Here is a 10,761-nt window from a genome sequence, read left to right as displayed (position 1 = left end):
TCCTAGCTCCCTCTACCTATATATATGTGGCTCTCCCTGAAATTTCGCGGACGAACCCTAGTCTTCTTCATCCTCGCGTCGCCGGACACGTCCGCGCCGAGCCGAACATGTCCGCTGCCCGCTGCCACCTCACTCCGTCCAATCGGAGCGTGCCACCTCATCGCCGCAGCCCCCCTCCTCCACTCGCGGCGCGCCACCTGGCCTGCCTCGCCGCCTCTCCCGCGCGGGCCCGGGAGGCCCAGATCCGCCCCCCCGGCTCGGTGCGCCGCCGTCGCCCAGGTGAGATCAAGTCCTAGGCAAGCAGACCTAATTTTAACAGCCGATACGGTAACAATGAAAATGGCTCCCTCTTTAGTGAGATTATACGAGCAAATGCTTGAACCAAAATACGTCATTGCTATGGGCGCCTGTACTATTACAGGGGGAATGTTCAATACGGATTCCTATAGTACTGTTCGGGGAGTTGATAAGTTAATTCCTGTGGATGTCTACTTCCCGGGCTGCCCACCTAAACCGTAGGCAGTTATAGATGCCCTAACAAAACTTCGTAAGAAGATATCGCGAGAAATAGTTGAGGATCGAACTCTACCTCAAAATAAAAATAGATGTTTTACTACCAGTCACAAGCTTTATGTTAGGCGCAGTACTCATATAGGAACTTATGAGCAAGAATTTCTCTATCAATCACCATCTACATTAGATATATCTTCTGAAACTTTTTTCAAATCCAAAGGTTCAGTACCTTCCTACAAATTAGTGAATTAGGAGAGGGGCTCTTTTGTGTAGAAAAATAAAAAAGCAGGGCAATCTTTCAAACTTGCATCCGAAATGTGAAATATTTATACAAAGAGGGAGAGATGAAGACAATGCAGCAGGGTTGGTTATCTAATTGGCTAGTCAAACATGAGGTGGTTCATAGATCTTTGGGCTTTGATCACCGAGGAATAGAGACTTTACAAATAAAAGCAGGGGATTGGGATTCCATTGCTGTCATTTTATATGTATATGGTTATGATTATTTACGGTCCCAATGTTCTTATGATGTAGCACCCGGTGGATCTTTAGGTAGCGTGCATCACCTTACGAGAATACAATATGGTATAGATAATCCAGAAGAAGTCTGCATAAAAGTCTTTGCCCAAAAGGATAATCCTAGAATTCCGTCTGTCTTCTCGATTAGGAGAAGTGCCGATTTTCAAGAACGCGAATCTTATGATATGGTGGGAATCTCTTATGATAATCATCCGCGCCTTAAACGTATCCTAATGCCTGAAAGTTGGATAGGCTGGCCCTTACGTAAGGATTATATAACCCCCAATTTTTATGAAATACAAGATGCTCATTGAATGATAAGAAATTCATGCTCACTTATACAACACAACTCCAGATTTTATTCAAGTCAAGGAATATTTTTAGGTTCTTTTCCTAGATGACACGGAATACCTATTTATAATTAATTCCTAATTATACAAAAGCATTCTAGATAGACTGAGCAAAAGAAGGGTTTCATTTGGATTCCCCTATTTTGAAATTCGCATATTAATTTCCTTCATATGAACAGAAAAATAGGATGACTCAAAGAAGTTCTCTACCAGGAACTTTGTACCGCGCACATTACTTAGCACAACTAGGAAAATAAGATAAGATAAAGATAAGCAAGACTAAAAAAATATTCGCCGGAATAGCGGAATACAAAATTAAGAAACGCAAAAAATAAAGGGGAATCTCACCCCCTTCTTTATCATAAAGAAAAGATATATTTTAAAACTTCTTTAAAAAGAAAAAGAAGTGCCTCTATATTTATATTATAGATTTATCCACTTAGATAAATAAATATTATTAATGAATATGTATCACAATCCATCTCGAGGTATTTGGATCAATACCTATTCGGTGGATCTTTTTTTTTCTCTGCGAGGAACCAGATTTGAACTGGTGACACGAGGATTTTCAGTCCTCTGCTCTACCAACTGAGCTATCCTGACCTTTTCTTGTGCATCATTCTAGTGTATTTGTATCTAGTAGAGTATTTGTATCTATGTCAATGGTTTACACAAGGACTAAAAATTAATTAAAGTATTTCAAATTTAAAATTTGAAAATGGGGGGGGGGGTAGTCCTATGCATTGTGCATGGTTTACTTAAATAAAACTTAAAAATAGAGTGAATAACCAAGATTTCTTGCCGATACTGTAATAAAAAAGAAATCTATTCAATGAATAGGATAAGATCCATTGAGTTCTCTTCGCATTCCTTTGTGAAAGAGTAGAATGAGAAAGCTAATGAATCTTAAACCCATTGCATTGATAAAAAGAAAAAAAGTGCATTGATAAAAAGAAAAAAAAGAGGATAAATAATAATAATATAGTATAGTTAGGGAATAAAAGAGGATTTGGGGATAGAGGGACTTGAACCCTCACAACTTATAAAGTCGACGGATTTTCCTTTTACTAGAAATTTCATTGTTGTCAGTATTGACATGTAGAATGGGACTCTCTCTTTGTCCTTGTCCGATTAATCCACTTTTTTAAAGATCTCGAAAACCTTGAATTTTAATTGAAGAATTTGATTATTCAATATTCGATTGGAGTGGATTCACAATAATTAAAAAAATATGATATGAGTTTTTTATTTCATAATCATTATCATTTCTAATTTCATTTTTAAAAAAGATAAAGAACCTATATTATAATTATAATATAATATGATTTCTGTGATTAATCGTTTGCTATGTCAGTATCTATACGTGTTTATTAAATGTATAAGGTATAAAACCCCTCTTTCTCTAATTTAGAACTAGAAGGAATTCCACTAACAACACAACGTAATTAACTCGATTCGTTAGAACAGCTTCCATTGAGTCTCTGCACCTATCCTTTTCCTTTGTATTCTAGTTCGAGAACCCCTTGTTTTCTCAAAACATGGATTTGGCTCAGGATTGCCCTTTTTTAATTGCAGGGTTTCTCTGAAGTTGGAAGTTACCACTTAGCAGGTTCCCATACCAAGGCTCAATACAATCAAGTCCGTAGCGTCTACCGATTTCGCCATATCCCCATTTCCCTCTTATTTGAGACCATGATTCCTTGTGTAATTTCATCCATCTCTTAGTTTTTTTTTTGAATCATTGAGTTCATCACTCAACGTAGTCTAGCAGTTCAGTTCGACTCTATTTGAGAGACCTCGCTTGCTTATTGCAATTCAGAATTGAATTGATTCTATCCTTGATGTATTTGCAATTCAATCCGAATCAATATATCCAAAAGTTTTTATCTCCCCCACCTCCCATCTTACTTTTTTATAGTATTCAAAATTATACTATAACGCTTGATATTTATTCTTTTTTTCTAATCAGAATTAGCAATTTTATTTACTCTGACTCTATGTTCCCCTTAGTGAAATATTAATCCTCAAATTCTTAACAAATAATAAAGTCTATAATGATCGAATGAAAATACCAATAAATTCTATAATTTTATTTTTTTAATATCCTATAGTTAAGCATATCAAGCTAACTTTATCTTTAAGAAGTTTTAGTATTTTTTTTATAAGTATAACTTCAAATTTAGAACTAGTTAATAGCTAACATTAATAACTAATATCTAAGATTTTACGGATTTCCTATACTATACCTATTTCTATTTATTACACTATTTCCGTCATGTAAGCCCACTTAGCTCAGAGGTTAGAGCATCGCATTTGTAATGCGAGGGCCATCGGTTCAAATCCGATAGTCGGCTTTTTTTTCTCTATCGATGTTCTACGAACAAGAATCTCTTTTTTCCGAATTAAATGGAGAATCCAGGATCTTTTATGTTTTTACCTTACAATTTTGCTAGATACAAAACAATAAAATAAATAAGGTGTGTCAGCGGCGAGAGGCGCGCGGCCAGCTGCGGCGGCAGACGGGCGCAAGGGTATAATTTCTACTAAGTCCCCGAGATTTCCAGTTTCAAATGCCCATGTTCATCATGTCATAACTCATCATCCATGCTTCCGTTTTGGGCGTGTGGCATATCAAAATGTTCGTCTCAGAGAGTACATCATTTCATCTCATTGCATCATTTTCATTGGAGCTCATCTTGATGCCCGAAATGCGGTTGGAAGAGTGCTATTTGAGTTAATTGTCAGATATGTTGCACCAAATAGCTATTTGTCATTTTTGCCATGATTAATGTGTGCATGATATTCCCCTGAGCTCTACATGTGTTTTGTTATATGCCATGCCACCTTTCCAGAGGTGCTATCCATGTATTTTTGTGATATGTGTGGTGAATAACACAAGCTTGCAAAGTAGTGCATTCGTTAATGCTGATTTCAGGGACTTAGCAATTCCACCAAGTCCTTGATCTGTTTTTATCAATATGCCATATGTTCATGTTGTTTCCTAGTGATCCGTGCCTCTTTTGAGGATGATCAGTAAGGATGTTTTGTTAATCTTGCAGTGCTCTATCCATCCATGTCTTTGTTTGCAATTATGGAGCACCCTAGCTTGAGTCAATCGAGCTCTACTTTTGCTATTTCGTGAATCTGGGCAGATTGTCTACTTGTTAGCGATTTTGCCGAGGATGTTGTTGTTGATCCGTGCATGCCATGTTGTTGTTCTTGCTGTGTCTAGCTTATATAATGTGTATTCTTGATGGGTGTATGCTTAGTTTGTCATGCCTTGATCTTTAGTGAGTGCATCGAGCTCGTAAACATGCCTACTTGATATCTGATTTGCATGCTCCAGTTTTTCACTAAGTCTGAGATCTGATTATGTTTTTGCCATGTTCACATGCTTGCAATTGTATTTTATGATCCCTTTTGGCTCAAGGTCACTAAGGGACTTTTGTTAAGATCTTTGAGTAGCTCCATGCCATACCTTTCTTTTCCATGTTAAGTTCCTGTAGCATATATTTTTCTTGCTCCAAAGTGTGCTACCTGATCTGAAATTCCAGGCTTGTGTTAATTTCACTAAGTTTGAAACCTGTTTATCAATTGCACTTTTGCCATGATTGTTTGAACCTGTTAATGGATGAACTGGCCGTAGCTCAATGTTCATCTTTTGTCAAGCATCATGAATGGAGACTTGCCATGTATTTTGTTTCCATGTTTGAGTGTTGTAGCATGTTTAACTTGTTTCATTTAGATGGCTACTTGTTGTTTATCGCAGATCGGTGCCATATTTGTTTTGCTTGCCATTTCCAAACCGTGCATCCGATTCCGGCGATCTTTATATCGATTTCAACCGAAATCACCTCACCTTTCCAGTGGCACTTTTGGATTTCCAAGTTGAGGCCAGGTTCAATCATTCCTTTGCAAATCATGCATATGCATCGCATACCGCATCCCGCATATCATACCATGTTCATGTGTGGTTTGTTTACTATGTTGTGTGCTTCTTTCCGGTGTTTGCTTCTTCGGGTTGGTTCCGGTAACGTCGCGTTTGTGAGGACCCGTTTGTCTATGTCCGTTTGTCTTCTTCATGGACCCGTCCTTCTTCCTTGCGGGATTTCAGGCAAGATGACCATACCCTTGAAATCACTTCTATCTTTGCTTGCTAGTTGCTCGCTCTTTTGCTATGCCTATGCTGCGATACCTAACACTTGCTTATCATGCCTCCCATATTGTTGAACCAAGCCTCTAACCCACCTTGTCCTAGCAAACCGTTGTTTGGCTATGTTACCGCTTTGCTCAGCCGCTCTTATAGTGTTGTTAGTTGCAGGTGAAGATTGAAGTTTGTTCCTTGTTGGAACATGGAGATGTTGTTCCTTGTTGGAACATGTTTTACTTGTTGGGATATCACAATATATCTTATTTAAATTAATGCAACTATATACTTGGTAAAGGGTGGAAGGCTCGGCCTTATGCCTGGTGTTTTGTTCCACTCTTGCCGCCCTAGTTTCCGTCATATCGGTGTTATGTTCCCGGATTTTGCGTTCCTTATGCGGTTGGGTTATAATGGGAACCCCTTGACAGTTCACCTTGAATAAAACTCCTCCAGCAAGGCCCAACCTTGGTTTTACCATTTGCCACCTAGCCTTTTTCCCTTGGGAGTCGCACATCCCGAGGGTCATCTTTATTTTAAACCCCCAGGCCAATGCTTGTCTAAGTGTTGGTCCAACCCAGAGCACCATGCGGGGCCGTCCCTTGGCAACTTGGGTTACGTTGGCTCCCGTACGCTTAGCTTTTCCGGTGTGCCCTGAGAACGAGATATGTGCAGCTCCTATCGGGATTTGTTGGCACAGCGGGTGGTCTTGCTGGACTTGTGTTACCATTGTCGAGGATGTCTTGTAACCGGGATTCCGAGTCTGATCGGGTCTTCCCGCTAGAAGGAATATCCTTCATTAACCATGAGAGCTTGTGATGGGCTAAGTTGGGACACCCCTGCAGGGATTTGAACTTTCGAAAGCCGTGCCCGCAGTTATGGGCAGATGGGAATTTGTTAACATCCGGTTGTAGAAAACCTGAAGTTGACTTTAATTAAAATGCATCAACCGCGTGTGTAACCATGATGGTCTCTTTCCGGCGGAGTCCGGGAAGTGAACACGGTGTTGGAGTTATGCTTGACGTAGGTTGTTCTAGGATCACTTCTTGATCATACTTTTATCGATTGTGCTTTACCTTCTCTTCTCGCTCTCATTTGCGTATGTTAGCCATCTTATATGCTAGTCGCTTGCTGCAGCTCCACCTCATACCTTTACCTTACCCATAAGCTTAAATAGTCTTGATCGCGAGGGTGCGAGATTGCTGAATCCCAGTGACTCACAGATACTTCCAAAACCAGCTTGCAGGTGCCGATGAGCCCGTGCAGATGACGCAACCAAGCTCAAGGAGGAGCTCGATGAAGATCTTGTCCTTTGTGTCGTTTCGTGCTAGTTGATCAGTAGTGGAGCCCAGTTGGGGTCGATCGGGGACCTTGTCGCATTTGAGGTTCTTCTTTTATTTTGGTTCCGTAGTCGGACCTTGATTGTATTTGGATGTTGTAATGCTTTATTCATGTATTATATGAAGTGGCGATTGTAAGCCATCTATGTATCTCTTTCCCTTATGTATTACATGGGTTGTGTGAAGATTACCTCACTTGCGACATTGCTTTCAATGCGGTTATTCCTCTAAGTCGTGCTACGACACGTGGGAGATATAGCCGCATCGAGGGCGTTACACAAAGTTTTTATCGGAGAATCACGACGAAAACGTGTGCCAACCCCTATGCATAGGTTCATGGGCGGAACCCGCAAGTTTATCACCAAAACATACATCAAGTGAATCACGTGATATCGCATTGTCACCACAGATACGCACGGCAAGACATACATCAAGTGTTCTCAAATCTTTAAAGACTCAATCCGATAAGATAACTTCAAAGGGGAAACTCAATCCATTACAAGAGAGTAGATGGGGAGAAACATCATAGGATCCAAATATAATAGCAAAGCTCACGATACATCAAGATCGTACCACCTCAAGAACACGAGAGAGAGAGAGAGAGAGAGAGAGAGAGAGAGAGAGATCAAACACATAGCTACTGGTACATACCCTCAGCCCCGAGGGAGAACTACTCCCTCCTCGTCATGGAGAGCACCGAGATGATGAAGATGGCCACCGGAGAGGGATTGCCCCCTCCGACAGGGCGCCCGAACGGGTCTAGATTGGTTTTCGGTGGCTACGAACGCTTCTGGCGATGGAACTCCCGATCTATTGTGCTCCCTGATAGTTTTAGGGTATATGGAGATATATAGGCGGAAGAAGTACGTCAGGGGAGCCATGAGGGGACCACGAGGGTGGAGGGCGTGCCCAGGGGGGTGAGCTCGCCCCCTGCCTCGTGGCTTCCTCGTTGCTTCTCTTACATGGACTCCAAGTCTCCCGTGTTGCTTTCCATCCAAAAATATGTTCCGTGAAGTTTCAGGTCAATTGGACTCCGTTTAATTTTCCTTTTCTGCGATACTCTAAAACAAGGAAAAAACAGAAACTGGCACTGGGCTCTGGGTTAATAGGTTAGTCCCAAAAATAATATAAAAGTGTATAATAAAGCCCATAAACATCCAAAACATAAGATAATATAGCATGGTGCAATCAAAAATTATAGATACGTTGGAGACGTATGCTACGTCTTGAGCTTGCGTTGGTTTTCCCCGAAGAGGAAGGGGTGATGCAGCAGAGTAGCGTAAGTATTTCCCTCAGTTTTTGAGAACCAAGGTATCAATCCAGTAGGAGGCCACCCTCAAGTCCCTCGTACCTGCACAAAACGATAGCTACTCGTAACCAGCGCGATTAGGGGTTGTCAATCCCTTCACGGTAACTTACGAGAGTGGGATCTGACAGATATAATATTTTTGGTATTTTTGTTATAAAGATTCAACAAAGCAGCATTGATTTCACAAGATTCAGTATTAGCAAGAGGAGCAATCGGAGTGCTAAGGAAATCATTATTATTGGTATTGGTGAAGTCACACAATTTGGTAGTATCTTGAGCCATCGCGACAAACAAGCAAACTAGCACACGAGCAAACAAGAGCAAACGGTCAAAAGAGGCAAATAGAGAGGGAGGATAGAGAGAGAGGGCGAATAAAACAGCAAGGGTGAAGTGGGGGGAGAGGGAAACGAGAGGCAAATGGAAAATAATGTAATGCGAGAGATAGGGATTGTGATGGGTACTTGGTATGTTGACTTTTTGCGTAGACTCCCCGGCAACGGCGCGAGAAATCCTTCTTGCTACATCTTGAGCTTGCGTTGGTTTTCCCTGAAGAGGAAGGGATGATGCAGCAGAGTAGCGTAAGTATTTCCCTCAGTTTTTGAGAACCAAGGTATCAATCCAGTAGGAGGCCACGCTCAAGTCCTTCGTACCTGCACAAAACGAGAGCTACTCGCAACCAACGCGATTAGGGGTTGTCAATCCCTTCACGGTCACTTACGAGAGTGAGATCTGATAGATATAATATTTTTTGTATTTTTGGTATAAAGATGCAAAGTAGAAAGTAAAGGCAAAGTAAAAAAAGCAAAGCAATATTAAAGTGATGGAGATTGATATGATGAGAATAGACCCGGGGGCCATAGGTTTCACTAGTGGCTTCTCTCAAGAGCATAAGTATTCTACGGTGGGTGAACAAATTACTATTGAGCAATTGACAGAATTGAGCATAGTTATGAGAATATCTAGGCATGATCGTGTATATAGGCATCACGCCCATGACAAGTAGACCGAAACGATTCTGCATCTACTACTATTACTCCACTCATTGACCGCTATCCAGCATGCATCTAGAGTATTAAGTTAAAAACAGAGTAACGCCTTAAGCAAGATGACATGATGTAGAGAGATAAATTCATGCAATATGAAATAAACCCCATCTTGTTATCCTCGATGGCAATGATGCAATACATGCCTTGCTGCCCCTTCTGTCACTGGGAAAGGACACCGCAAGATCGAACCCAAAGCTAAGCACTTCTCCCATGGCAAGAACTACCAATCTAGTTGGCCAAACCAAACGTATAATTCGAAGAGACTTGCAAAGATAACCAATCATACATAAAAGAATTCAGAGAAGATTCAAATATTATTCATAGATAGACTTGATCATAAACCCACAATTCATCGGTCTCAACAAACACACCGCAAAAAGAAGATTACATCGAATAGATCTCCACAAGAGAGGGGGAGAACTTTGTATTGAAATTCAAAGAGAGAGAAGCCATCTAGCTACTAACTATGGACCCGAAGGTCTGAGGTAAACTACTCACACTTCATCGGAGGGGCTAGGATGATGTAGAAGCCCTCCGTGATGATGTTGTCCCTTCTCTCTTTTTCTCTCATTTTTATATATTTTTTATTTGGGCCTTTTCTCTTTTTTATTTTTTATGGCCTCTTTTCTTTCTTTTTATTTGGGCTTATTTGGCCTCTTTTATTTATTTTTCGTCCGGAGTCTCATCCCGACTTATGGGGGAATCATAGTCTCCATCATCCTTTCCTAACTAGGACAATGCTCTAATAATGATGATCATCACACTTTTATTTTTCTTACAACTCAACAATTACAACTCGATACTTAGAACAAAATATGACTCTATGTGAATGCATCCGGCAGTGTACCGGGATATGCAATATGACAATGATGGAATGTGTCATGAACGGAACGGTGGAAAGTTGCATGGCAATATATCTAGGAATGGCTATGGAAATGCCATGATAGGTAGGTATGGTGGCTGTTTTGAGGAAGGTATATGGTAGGTGTATGATACCGGCGAAAGGTGCGCGGTATTAGAGAGGCTAGCAAAGGTGGAAGGGTGAGAGTGCATATAATCCATGGACTCAACATTAGTCATAAAGAACTCATATACTTATTGCAAAAATCTAGAAGTTATCAAAGCAAAGTATTACGCGGATGCTCCTAGGGGGATAAATTGGTTGGAAAAGACCATCACTCGTCCCCGACCGCCACTCATAAGGAAGACAATCAATAAATAAATCATGCTCCGACTTCATCACATAACGGTTCACCATACGTGCATGCTACGGGAATCACAAACTTTAACACAAGTATTCTTTAAATTCACAACTACTCAACTAGCATGAATTTAATATTATCACCTCCATATCTCAAAACAATTATCAAGCTTCAATCTTTTCTTAGTATTCAACACACTCAAAAGAAAGTTTCACAAATCTTGAACACCAAGCATATTATTATTAAGAAAATTACCATGCTATTAAGAGACTCTCAAAATAATTTAAGTGAAGCATGAGAGATAAATAGTTTCTTTAAAACAAATCCACCACCGTGCT

The 10,761-nt window shown here is 40.5% G+C and overlaps 2 non-coding genes across 2 annotated transcripts; one reads left to right on the top strand and one right to left on the bottom strand.

The window, feature by feature from the left end:
• Positions 1-1,912: 1,912 nt before the first annotated feature.
• On the bottom strand, positions 1,913-1,985 carry TRNAF-GAA (transfer RNA phenylalanine (anticodon GAA)). Its single transcript has one exon. It is a non-coding gene; the product is annotated as a tRNA-Phe (tRNA).
• A 1,678-nt stretch (positions 1,986-3,663) lies between these two features.
• On the top strand, positions 3,664-3,736 carry TRNAT-UGU (transfer RNA threonine (anticodon UGU)). Its single transcript has one exon. It is a non-coding gene; the product is annotated as a tRNA-Thr (tRNA).
• Positions 3,737-10,761: the final 7,025 nt, after the last annotated feature.

Source organism: Triticum aestivum, chromosome 2A, assembly GCF_018294505.1.
Source record: "Triticum aestivum cultivar Chinese Spring chromosome 2A, IWGSC CS RefSeq v2.1, whole genome shotgun sequence".
NCBI classification, from domain to species: Eukaryota; Viridiplantae; Streptophyta; class Magnoliopsida; order Poales; family Poaceae; genus Triticum; species Triticum aestivum.
Note: the sequence above shows the minus strand (reverse complement) of the source record. Positions and strands in the feature narration are given on the sequence as shown.